The following is a 13,652-nucleotide window of genomic DNA, read 5'->3' as shown; positions in this document are numbered from 1 at the left end:
TATTTGCCCAGATAGATTCTTTGGCAATAAATAATGTTTGAAACTATTTAATTTGTATTTCTTTATATTTTTGAATTTTAGATTTGCATTTAAAAAATGTTTTAGCATATCTGCATATCCAATCTGTTTTTATCTTATAATTTTCACCAGTATGGAAAGCACATACTTTATAAAATGTCTCCAAAGGGCAGAAATCAAGATGATCTTCTCAAGAACCAAAGCAATTCACATGCTCTCCTAAAATCATTAACGCTGAACTGACTACAAAATAAATGTTCACAAAGTAAAGCTGACCAGTTTATTAAACTTAGTTCTAACACAACCAATGGTTATTCTTTAGGTATCACTTACTTATTGTTTAAAACTGAAATTCCAATGATAAAACTGAAAAATAACTTATAGTCAATGATCACTGAGCCTACTTTCATCAACCTGTGGATGAAAAAGGAGCTCTAATAAATTCAACTGACACTAACTTCCCAGGATCATCATAAATTCCTAACTGGGGAGGTCATGGTGGGTAGTCATGTCCCAGGCCTATAAAAGGTTTATCTCCCCCCTTAAGCAAGCCCTGTCCCTTACTTTTCTCCCACCTTCATGTAATCTTCCTCACATTCTCTCCTTAATTCCAAAGGTATAATAGAAACTGTAAAACTGTCATTCTCCAGAACATTTGAGATCTTGTTTCCCAAGCATGTTGTCAGTCTGGCTCAAATAAACTCTTACAAAAATTGTCTACAGGTTTGGACATTTCATGTCAACAGACCAAACTTTGAATAAAATCTAACTTTAAAAAATTTATATATGGAGTTTCCTCAAAAACTTAAAAATGGAACGTTCAGCCGAAACCGGTTTGGCTCAGTGGATAGAGCGTCGGCCTTCGGACTGAAGGGTCCCAGGTTCGATTCCGGTCAAGGGCATGTACCTGGGTTGCGGGCACATCCCCCGTAGGAGATGTGCAGGAGGCAGCTGGTCGATGGTTCTCTCTCATCGATGTTTCTAACTCTCTATCTCTCTCCCTTCCTCTCTGTAAAAAATCAATAAAATATATATTTAAAAAAAAAAATGGAACGTTCATTTGACCCAGTGATCCCTCTTCTAGGAATATATCCCAAGAAACCAGAAACACCAATCAGAAAGAATATATGCACCATATATGTGTGTGTGTGTGTGTGTGTGTATGTATATCAAAGCAATTTACAATAGCTAAAGATTTGCAAACAGCCCAAGTGCCCATCAGCAGATGAATAGATAAAAAAGCTGTGGTACATTTACACGATGAAATACTATGCAGCTGTAAAAACCAAAGAATTCTTACCATTTACAACAGCATGGATGGACCTGGAGAGTATTATGATAAGCGAAATAAGCCAATCAGAGAAGATAAGTATCACATGATCTCACTCATATATGGAATCTAATGAACAAAATAAACTTAGGAACAAAATAGATCCAGAGACATAGAAGCATAGAAAAGAATGACACATTTCAGAGGGAAGGTGGGTGGGGGAGTGGTTGGGAGTGATTAACTGTGGAACTTATATGCATACTAGAGGCCCGATGCACGAAATTCATGCAAGGGTCTTGGTCCCGGCCCCTGCCCGGGTCTAATTAGCATATTACGCTTTTATTATTATAGATAGCCCTTGGACACAGACAATAGAGTGGTGAAGGCCTTGGATGGACGAGTGCAGAGTGGAATGCATCAATGGGAAAGAAACAAACAAAGGGGACATCTGTAATACTTTCAACAATAAAGATAAATTAAGAAAATAAAAATAAATTCTGAAGAATTCACACTTGTTATATGACATAGTGTATTGTTGTAATTTTAGAAAGTTTCCTGATTCTGGCTCTACCAGTAATTGACTGGGTAATCCTGAGCAAATTAACTACCTCTCTTGTTTGGTTGGGGGAACGGGGTAGGAAGCAGGTGAACAGGGAAAGAGAGAAGGGCAGGAGAGAATCTCTAAGGGGTACTTCGTCAGCTCTACAATTTAATTTTTCAAAAGGACAAGATTTTCTCCTTTGAGGACTATTTTGAGAAGTGAAATTAATTTCAATTGTTTAGCATACTTGTATGCCTCATCAGTCCTTCTCATTTTCAACAATGTGGAAAGTACTTTCCTACAAAAACTAAACATACTTGGGTTTTTCCACTTACACAGTTTAATTCTTTCCAGACCAAATGGGTGCTAAATTACGTGTTAAAATATTGTGTGGAATTATCTACACTAATAAAAGAGAAACATGGTAATTAGCTGTACCTCCGCTACCCTTCCCATTGGCTAATCAGGGCGATATGCAAATTAACTGCCAGCCAAGATGGCAGCTGGCAGCCAGGCAGCTTGAAGCTAACAGGAGGCTTGCTTGCTTCAGTGACGGAGGACTCCAACGTTCCCCACCTGCGCTGCCGGCCTCTGAGCTTGCAGTTTGAAACATTGTTACAAATATAGAAGCTAAACAAAACCCCAGAAACCTGCTTTCAGCCAGCCCGGCCTCAGAGCTGGAGTTGAAACAGTGTTTCGATTATAGAACCCAAACAAACCAGATACCTGCTTTCAGCAGCCGAGGCCTAAGAGCTGGAGCCAAGCCTCAGAACTAAAGCTGGCCCAGAATAAAAAAAAAAAAGCAAAAAAGGAGCGGTTGGGAGCTTCAGTCACCCGCCAGCCTGAAAACAGCCCTCATCCCCTCACCCAGACTGGCCAGGCACCCCAGTGGAGACCCCCACCCTGAAGGGTGTGTGACCAGCTGCAAACAGCCATCATCCCCTCATCCAGGCTGGCCAGGCACCCCAGTGGGGACCCCCACCCTGATCCAGGACATCCTTCAGGGCAAACCAGCTGGCCCCCACCCATGCACCAGGCCTCTATCCTATATAGTAAAAGGGTAATATGCCTCCCAGCACCGGGATCAGCTTGACAGGGGGCAGCGCCCAAACCCCCTGATCGCCCTGAGGCTCTGTGTGTGACAGGGGGCGGGGCCACAACCTCCCTATCCGCCCTGCTCTGTTTGTGACAGGGGAAGGTGCCCCAACCCCCTGATCAGCCCTGCTCTGTGCCTGATAGGGGGGAGCTCCCCAACCCCCTGATCGCCCTGCGGCTCTGTGCATCACAGGGGGTGGCGGCACAACTTCCCCATCAACCCTGCCTTGAGTGTGACAGAGGGCAGTGCCCCAACCCCCCAATCGGCCCTACCCTGAGCATGACTGAGTGTGGCATCACAACCTCCTGATCCGCCCTGCTCTGTGCATGACAGGGGCGGCGCCCCAACTCCCCAATCAGCCCTGCTCTGAGCCTGATCAGGGGCTGCACTTAGGGATTGGGCCTGCCCTCTGCCACCTGGGAGCAGGCCTAAGCCAGCAGGTCATTATCTCCCGAGGGGTCCCAGACTGCGAGAGGGCACAGGCCGGTCTGAGGGACCCCCCTCTCCCCCCCCCGAGTGCACAAATTTTTGTGCACCGGGCCTCTAGTAAGTAGATAAAAGGGCAACCTGCCAACACAGTAAACCCTAATTCTGCGGACCTCGATTTAATGGACTTCAGACTTAATGAACAAAATTTCCGGTCCCTATGTCATATGTGAAAATTAACACCCTATTAATTTTAAAATGCTTTTATATATATTTGCGTATAAATAATGTAACAGCTTTTGCTATTTCTAACAAATTTTAGTGAATAGGCCATGTGTTGGAAAAAGCACTGCAGTAATTTCACCAACAAATAAATATTACATATCTACAACTATAGTCTACATATTTAAATCCAAGAGTCACTGCTCATAAACAATGTTTGATAAATGATTAGCATGTTATCACACCTCATCGCACGTGGTAACTGGTTCTGTTGTCATGTGGTGACTTTCTGTAGCAGTTTTAACAATCACCAGCTGATATTCCTACTTGCACTAAGCCAAGCCCCAGACGTGTGCATTTGTTTACTCTTGATGACTGGTGAATGCACACATTTAGTAGATCTATTCAGTATAAATTTAAAATTACTGTAATACATATAGAAAACTTTTACATACTTAATTTTAATTACACAAATGTGTCTACATAAGTAAAACCAGGTAATTTGTCAATTTTTTAACATACATATTCAGAAAACCTACTTTATTATTATGTAACTAGAGGCCCGGTGCACAAATTCGTGCACCGGTGGGGTCCCTCAGCCTGGTCTGCTCCCTCTTGCAATCCGGGACCCTTCGGGAGATGTCAGACTGCCGATTTCAGCCCGATCCCCACAGGCCTGGCCAACATCCCCTGAGGGATGTAGTAGTGGGGCCAGGTGCTGCACCACTCCCGCTCATTCCGGCCCCGCTGTGCCTGCCGCTGCTGCCACTGGGTAGCATGCTGCCATGGAGATGGGAGAGGCTCTCGCTGCCGCAGCTGCACTTGCTAGCCATGAGCCCGGCGTCTGGTGCCCTTCAGTCAGCTGAGCAGCGTTGGCACTATGGGAGCGCACTGACCGCCAGGGGGCAGCTCCTGTGTTGAGCATCTGCCCCCTGGTGGTCAGTGCGTAACATAGCAACCGGTTGACTGGTCGTTTGGTCACTTAGGCTTTTATATATATAGATGGACCTTTGGCTTTAATGAACACTCCCTTGCTCAATTAGTCTGTTATATCAAGGTTACTGTATCTCCCAATTTTAGAACACATAAGCCAATTGAGCCAGTGAAGGGTAGTAGAATGTCACCCCCAAAAATGCCACCTTGACATAAGAATAATTTTGAGCTGAAGACAACTGAAAAAAAACAGATGTAAGTTATCTGCCCTCCCCCTATTTACCTAAAAGCAGATCATATATTTGTAAAAGTGTCCCCCCTCTCCTCTCTACCAGAAGACAGAAGTTAATCACCAAAGACAACTCTAGACCCTTAGCCTTGAGATAGCACCAACGGAATCTACATGACAAACTTTACCAATTAGCCCTTATCTTCCATTAGTTCTCCCACAAATATTTACCTTCTCACAATTTGTCAGAAACCCAAAGTCCTTTTCCTTTAGTTTGACACTTCTGTACAAATTTATTGTTCTTTTGTTAAGATGCTATATAAGGCCAAGTCTTATAAGCACTCTTGAGTTACTCACTACTGAGTATTCCCATGTGTTTGCATTTTAATAAACGTCTATTTGTTTTTCTCTTACTAATCTGTCTTTTGTCAGTCTGATTTACAGGGTCCCAGCCAGAGTATTTATTTAGTACAGAGTAGAACAAAAGTAGGTTTACAGTTGTGAATACATGAATTTATTTCTTGAATTATTATTTATTATTGTATTACTTATTTGTATTACAACTGTGAATCTACTTTTGCCCTACCCTATAGAGCAAAAAGTTTCTCTTCCCCTAAACCAGCAATTCCACTTATAGGAATTTGTTCTACAGATATACCTGCACATTTGTAAAACTACAGATATAGAAGAAAATTCATTATTGTATTTTCCAAAAGAGTAAAATACTGGAAACGATATAGAGGCCCATTAATAAAAGACTAGTTAAAAAAAAAAAAAGTGGCCCTGACCCGTTTGGCTCAGTGGATAGAGCATCGGCCTGCGGACTGAAGGGTCCCAGGTTCGATTCCAGTCAAGGGCATGTACCTTGGTTGCCGGCACATCCCCAGTGGGGGGTGTGCAGGAGGCAGCTGATCGATGTTTCTCTCTCATCGATATTTCTAACTCTCTACCCCCCTCCCTTCCTCTCTGTAAAATATCAATAAAATATATATATTTTTTAAAAAGTGGTATGTCCATACAAAAGACTACTTTGCAGTCATTAAAAGGGGGGGGGGGGGGGAAGAAAAAGGAACAGAGGCTGTTCTATATATTCCAATACCGAAGTGCAAAAAAATGCAGTGTGCAAAACAGTGTCTAGAGCAGTGGTTCTCAACCTTGGCTGCACATTAGAATCACCTGGGAATCTTTTTAAAATCCTGATACCACTGCACTAATCCCTCTCCCTGCCCCAAAGGTCAAAAGTTCCAATCCTTGAATTATGGTTGGTTCCTCTAGCAATATCCCCCTTTCTTAGATAAGTTATCAGCTTTCCAAAAGTTGCCTCATTAACATAACAAAATACACCTTTTATCTCTCTTCACTTAGGAAATTCCAAGGGTTTTAGTAGCTCTGTGTCAGAAATGGGGAGAAAGACCAAATATATGTTTATTATAAATCAGGTATCACAGAACCCTACTTGCTCATGTGAATTACGTCTATTAATATTTACTGTACTAGAAATTAAAACTGAAAAACTTAATGAATATTTTTAAAATTAAAAAGATTTAAGTATACTTAATCCACCTAAATATAAAATAAATGTACATGTCAACAAGAATAACCTATTTTGGCTCTAGCCAGTATGGATCAGTTGGTTGAGCATCGTCCTGTCCCATGCACCTAGAGGTTACTGGTTTGATTCCCAGTCAGGGCACATGTCCCCATTGCGGGCTTGATCCTCCGTAGAGGGCATGCAGGAGGCATGTTTCTCACACCCCCTTCTCCCTTCCCTTCTCTCTAAAAATCAATAAAACCATTAAAAATAAATAAATAACCTATTTTGCTCTGGCCAGGTGGCTCAGTTGGTTGGAGCACTATCCTGTACACCAGAAGGTTGCCAGATCAATTCCTGGTCAGGGTGCATACCTAGGTTGTGGGTTCGATTCCTGGTTGGGACATGGACAGAAGGCAACCAACCAATGTCTTTCTAACATCGGTGTTTCTCTATCTAACTCACTCCCTTCCCCTCTCTCTAAAATCAATAAACATATCCTGGGGTGAGGATTAAAAAAAAAAGAATAACTTATTCTTATGAAACTATTATTTCCCCAAAAAGCATCTGGATTCTCATATGCTTCTGCATTTAATCTGTTGCAATATTACATATCATATAGCATCTGGAAAACTTCACTGTACAATTATGAGCAAATGAAAGTGAACAAAGCAAATAGTATCTTAGTATTACTATGAAACTAACTTTAACCTTGCAGATACCCTGAAAAGATATCAGGGACCCCAGGGATTTCTAGACCATACTTTTGAAACCAATAGTATAGTGGATGGAACAGATAGCTTAAATGTATTTTTAGTACTATCTTAGTGAAAACTACAAAGTTCTCTGAGAGCACAGAGAAGGGAGCACTACCTTTGGAGACAGCTTAGAAATTTTTACAGATCTGAGACCTGAGCTCAAGTCCTTACACACTAGGTCCTATAAGTCTTTCTCCGACTTTGCAGAGTGGCTCCTACCCCTCCTCCTCCTCTCACTTGGTTGCTGCCCCTCAAACTGACCAACCTTGCTCTCTTTTTCAAGCCTTTGTATTTACTATTCCTTCTGTCAGGGCTATTCTTCACCCATATATCCCAGGGCAGTTCTTGGCCAGACTTGGCCATCCTGAAAGGTAAGGAGAACTATACCTTTCATACACCTGTAATCCATTCAGGGCTCACTGCTTGAGAAATTCTGCCTTACACGAACTGTTATGAATGTGCACTAGGTGTCATATTTAACAAAGTAAATGGTAACACCATTTTGTAAATGTAAAAAACTGAGTGGAGAAAATAAAACTAAGTATCATTCAACAATAGAATGAAAAAATACAAGAGAATGAATTAGATCTATATGTTTAAACAATAATAAATCTCAAAAACAATATGCACAAAAATTACAGAAATGTTCCTATGACACTATGTAAAATTTTTAAAATTTTAATTTATATTTTGAAAGGTAACACATGATTTAAAATTATAAGAACTTTCTCCCAACCCTGTCCTCCAGTTACACAGCTTCTCTCTCACAAAACAACCAATATGACCAGGTTTCTGTGTGTGTGTGTGTGTGTGTGTGTGTGTACCTTTTAAAAATTTTTTAAATTTTATTGAATTTTAGAGAGAGGAAGGGGGGGGGGGAGAGAAAACACTCCTTGGCTGGGTAGGTTAGAGCATCGTCCATGGTTGAGGGTTCAATCTCCAGTCAGAGCATATATAAGAAGCAACCAATGAATGTATACATAAGTGGAACAACAAACAGATGTTTCTCTCCTCCCTTCCCCTCTCTCTTTAAAATCAATTTTTTTTAAAAAGATAGATATGTGAGAGAGAAACATTGATTAGCCGCCTCCCAAACTGCAGACTGAACCCCGCAACCTGGATATGTGCCCTGACCAGAATCGAACCTGTGACTCATTGGTGTCCAGGATGATGCTCCAACCAACTGAGCCACACTGGCCAGGGCTCTACCTATCTATCTTTATATAAAGTTGTTAAGTGAGCAGAACAATACTGTCATATGGTTTATGTATATCTTCATATAAATTAAAAATTTAAAGACATGCATGGGAATTATAAAGACCAAATTCAAGATAATAATTACTTACAGGCAAAGAGAGAGAGAGAAAGAGGGAATGGACTCAGAAAGAAGCACTTCAAATGTACCTAATAAATAAGTGATCTTGGATCAGTCAAGATCTATGATGTTATTTAAAAATCAGCTCTATTTGTGCACATAAAACAGCTTCACAATAGAAATCATGGTCTTCTATAAATGTATTATTGGAAATAAAATAGATCACACATCTAAGCATTTATATTCTAAGGGTTCTGAACTATTATTAACAAAATGTTTCAACCTTGATTAATTACTACAGATTTTCAAAATATCCTACCAAACAAAAAGTGCAATGAAAACAGAATACATTCACAGACAGAGACACACACAAACGAGTCAAAATATCTTTCATTCCCACATTCAACTTGTGGAATAATATAGATTGTGTTGGAAAAACCATGGTCATGAGTGGCCTTAGCTTTCTCCCTTCCCAGCTTGAAGAGACATCTGGTTGCCAGCTGTGTAGCTCCTAAGAGTCACTGCTTGCCAAGTAGTTGGCAGAAGGTGGTGAAGAGCTGACCACCTATAATCCATTTTGACACTGCCTTCGACTATCACTTTGCAGAACTGGGTATATTACAGAAATTCTAAAAAGAGTTGGCCAAATTTCAAGGTAGGAAGATGGCCATTTTGACTTTAACTCAAATCAAAACAGTATGATGTAGGAAAAGAGGAGAAAAGAAGATAAAAAAGTTACTAAAATTTACAGGAATAATTTACAGGGCTATGTCCTTAACCTCTCCCAGATATTGTCCACCACACTTCTATCCATCATTATTTTAAATATGGTAAGTGTAAAAACAGCTAAAGCTAAAGTGTAAAAACGATATGTCTACGTCTACGTAAGTATAGTGTCATTCATATCTTTCACTTTTATGTCAGTTCGTATAATATATATTTAGTATATATAAAATATGTCAGTATGACATAAATATATGAACATAAAAATTTAACAAATAACATGGAGATTTTACTTAACTTTTATGTTGTTTTTATGCCTTTTGTATAGTGTGTGTGTGTGTGTGTGTGTGTGTGTGTGATATATATACACACACACACCTATATCTCAGAGGTATAGGTATAAACAAACTTGGGGAGATGCTACAGTTTGGGAAAGGCACTTTATTAAAAAAAAAAAATCAATACAACTTCCCCACAGATTCATGATGTAAAATTCTATAATCAAGGCTTGTAGATTTGTAATTATGGTATGTCAGCTACATTTAAACAAGAGTGTTAAAAGATTGTTAAAGTTAAACTAACACAATTGCAGTGTGAATTGTCCTAGTCTCATTCTAATCTACTGGTGTCACTTTCATTTAATCAGAGGGAACTATGGGCCAAAGTCAGTGCTATTTCCAATGCTTTAACATTCTTTGTTCACACTGGATTTTAAGCCAATACCAATCTAAAAAGATATATTTAAGAAAGTATTTTTAATCAATTAATTCACTCACCAGTGGGCTAGTTTAGCAGGTTTTATTGAAAATAAATTGCCTTTAAAGTTATTAAATATCTCTTTATGTTAAATGGATGAAAACATTTCCTTGCTAAAGAATTTCTTGAATTTATCATAACTCTGGTTAAAAAAACACACTTACAAACATAAATTCTATTTGGAAACTTATTGTGGACATATTATTTAGCTGAGAGACCATATATTTTCTGGCATGGATTCATTATTTACAGAGTGCATTCAAATTTTAGTTTAAGTAAGGTACAACATTCAATTCACAGTTGTACTATCAGCAAGTAGTCTCAAATAACACAGAAAACAGTGCTATGTTAGCTAGTTACAGAAGAGGTATGAATACTAATCATCCTAGTTTGCCTGGAACTTTCCCAGATTTAGCACTGAAGCTTCCATATCCTCGGAAAGCCTTCAGTCCCAGGTAAACCAGGGTACTGATGCCACCTAGACATGAAAAAAGATGGGGGAGGATTTGACAGTTCTGCACTGGAGAAGAAAATTGGAGTGATATTTGGTAATTTCCTGCTAGGGCTGCCAGATTAGCTATGACCCAGTCACAGGTATTAATAAGTTCAGCAATCTTTCTGGAACATGGATCCAAATGTTTAAAAAGAGCCTGCCAGACCCAAACTTACCAACTAATACCCACTTAACAGTAAGTCACATGTGAACAAAGGCTGCTGCTTGAAGAAACTTAGTACAATTACCCACCCAGCCCATAGTACACACATTTCTCTAGCTTCACAGCCAGAATTAGTCCTGAAAAAACAATCCTGTTGCTGGGAAGGGGATATGTAAGGAGTCCTAGGAGTCAGAGGCTCAGAACCAAGTCAGCCTTGTTGCTGTCCAATTCTCACTTTACCAGGGGTCCTCAAACTTTTTAAACAGGAGGCCAGTTCACTGTCCCTCAGACCGCTGGAGGGCCGGACTATAGTTTAAAAAAAAACTATGAACAAATTCCTATGCACACTGCACATATCTTATTTTGAAGTAAAACAACAAAATGGGAACAAATACAATATTTGTATTTGCATGTGGCCCGCGGGCCGTAGTTTGAGGACCCCTGTAAACCACTCCTAGTAACTGTACTCTTTCCTTGTTCCTAGGAATCTAATCTCTCTTAACAACCATTTTCAAAAATCAGATACTTTGCCTTTGTTACCATGCAAGGTAACAACGATTCTTTAAGACTAGGGTCCCTGAGGTTTCTATTTGCCTAGGGCCTAAAATAATGGCCTTGAAACCTTTTTCTCCTTTCATTTCTAAAATAGCTGCCATCCACTAATTGCCTTCACTACTTTGCCAACTTGCTGAAACACCCATCTTCCACTCATTGTTTGGGTTCCCTGATGCCCATCACCATCTATTTATTGTCTTGTTTCCATATTCCTGTAATATTCCATCTGCTTGTCCAGATTTCTTCCTAAAGCTCACTAAACGACACTTCTGGATCACCTGAAGGATTCTAGGGGACTTGATTAAATACTTAAAACTCCAAGAATGCACCCTCCCTATTATAGCCTACCCAAACTGAACTCTAGGACCAATACATAGAGAATATATTTCTAGTGGCTCTCAATTCCTGGAAAGAAAACTGAAGGAACTAGGGGTGTGAGTGATGACTTTAAATCTCTTCTTCCAAATAAAAGTTATGACTTCTGAAGAGAAACAGGGCTATGGGAAATGAATATCTAACTAGAAAAAAGGTGATGAGAACAGAAATTGGTTTTTAGACCACTGTTTTAAGAAACCAGTGTTCACAAAACCAGGAACATGTCTGAATCATGAAACTAATCAAGAAATCTTTGAAACTAAATTTGGAGGAGAAAAAATGCATACCTTTAAAAACCTTTTTATGAAAAAATATTTAAACATATAGAGAATATAATGAAGCCCCATGATCATTCAGCCCCAGCAATCATTGATATGTTGCTGTATCTCCCTCATCTATTTTTTTTTCTTTGCTGAGGTACAATGGAGAATTTTAAAAATAAGATATTAAGTCAGAAGATGGAAAGAGTTATACTTAAATTTCAGAGAAAAATAATGAGAGGAGAGTAGGGAACAATATTTACAGAATTAGATGGTTATCTACCAAAGCAAAATATGTGTAATAAATAGCTAAAATAGAAATTTTAGGACTAAAAACACACACATATCTAATTTTAGTACACATGGGGAACTCCACTCCAAAATGTCAATAACAAAGCCATGAAAAAATGTATGATAGATATTTTCATTAATTTATAAGCAATTGAATATACTGTATAGTAAATTATGCAGGTTTCAAAAAATGATTTTAATGTGATGAAGTATGAAGAATCAACATTAAAATTTGATAATGCGCTGTTATTGAAATAAGATGAAAATAAAACTTTATCTCCAAGCAGTTTCCATAAGTACTTGGGAATGTTTGAAAGCCTAAAAATTTAGCTTCTTAATTATCTAAATGGGTTTGTTTTCTCTAGAACATGTACTGTAAGCATATAATACTTGAACTGAGTAATTTCATAAACTAGTATAGATCATTAGAATGAGAAATGACAAAATCATACAGGTAATGGGATTCTACCATTAGAAGTCATTTCTCGTGATTTTCTATGTAAAGCACTCTCCATTATACCCTGGTGCTTCTAATAAATAGATTTATTAAAATGGCATAACCAAAGTCAAGTCTAGCAAAAGTGAACAACAGAATGCTGGGGCGAGTAATGGTGCAAATTATTTCTATTTTTAATTACATATCTCAACTGTCACTGAAAAAAATCTTTTAAATACACATATATAGATATATATTGGGAGAGAGAGAGATCTCAATTCCCTTCCTATTATCACACATTTAAAAAAATACTTTGGAAGTGTTGTCCTTAAAATAGGAAGCTGTAGATCAGAACCCTGGGTTCCTTCCTTTGCTCTGCCTCTGACGAGTGCTGAGATCTCAGACAAGTGTGGCTTTTCTCTTTTAACGTCATTAAACCTCCGTTGCTCGTCAGTCAGACGGGACTACACACAGTCTCCCTGGCGGCTTGCCACACACCATGTTACAGAGCGTGCACCGCAGGCGCCTCTCGCAACAACTGCAGCAGGTGGGCGCTAACTCCGCCTCACAAATGAAGACCCCGAGGCACCTGCAGGCACCCGAGGCGCGGCGTTTGCAGGCAACAGCACAGAGCAGGCGGCAGGACTCGGATCTGAACCCGCGGCCTCCCTCCCGAAGAGGCTGTGCGTCGCGCTGCTGCTCACACGGTCTCCAGGCCGCCTCGGTGCTGGAAGCGTCCGGGAAGTCCAGGGCCCTGCTGCGCTACCTAAGCCGCGGGGCAACAGCTTAAAAGGGGCATTTTTTTCTCCCCTGCGCCGTGTCCTCCTTCCGGCGGAAAGGCGTGACAAGGGGACAGACGGTGGGCACAGAGGGAAAAGCCAGCCGACTGGGACGAGACCCCTCTGCCAGCCGCTCTTCCTAAGCCCGCCCACCCGCTCTCCGGGGCCGCCTCTCAAAAGTTTCACCTTCGCGGGTCGCAACCATTGAGTCCTAACGAGCACGGAGTGTGTCACAGCCGCCGGGGTGAGAGCCGCTGGCGGGGCCTTTCCTTAAACGGCACCGCACACCTGCGGGGCGAGCTCGGGAACGCAGTGGGGAGAGGGGGGCCGCGGGAACCGGAGGCGGGCGCTGCAGTCCCCGCCCCGGTTCTGGGCCCCAGGCCGCGAGGCCGCCGCCACGTTCATCTCCGGGCGTCACCAAGGCCTCGCTGTCTATCGGGGCCGGGCTCTCGGCGGCCCCCGAAACTTCAGAGCGAGCTCGC

General features: G+C 40.7%; 1 protein-coding gene across 1 annotated transcript in view; it reads right to left on the bottom strand.

Annotated features, from left to right (window-relative positions):
• The window catches only part of TBCA (tubulin folding cofactor A), a 55,368-nt gene that overhangs the window by 40,993 nt on the left and 723 nt on the right, over positions 1-13,652 (bottom strand). The gene's annotated exons all lie outside the window — the stretch shown is intronic.

The sequence above is a fragment of the Myotis lucifugus genome, unplaced genomic scaffold, assembly GCF_000147115.1.
Source record: "Myotis lucifugus unplaced genomic scaffold, Myoluc2.0 scaffold_0, whole genome shotgun sequence".
Taxonomy (NCBI): Eukaryota; Metazoa; Chordata; class Mammalia; order Chiroptera; family Vespertilionidae; genus Myotis; species Myotis lucifugus.
This window is presented reverse-complemented; position numbering and strand designations above follow the sequence as displayed.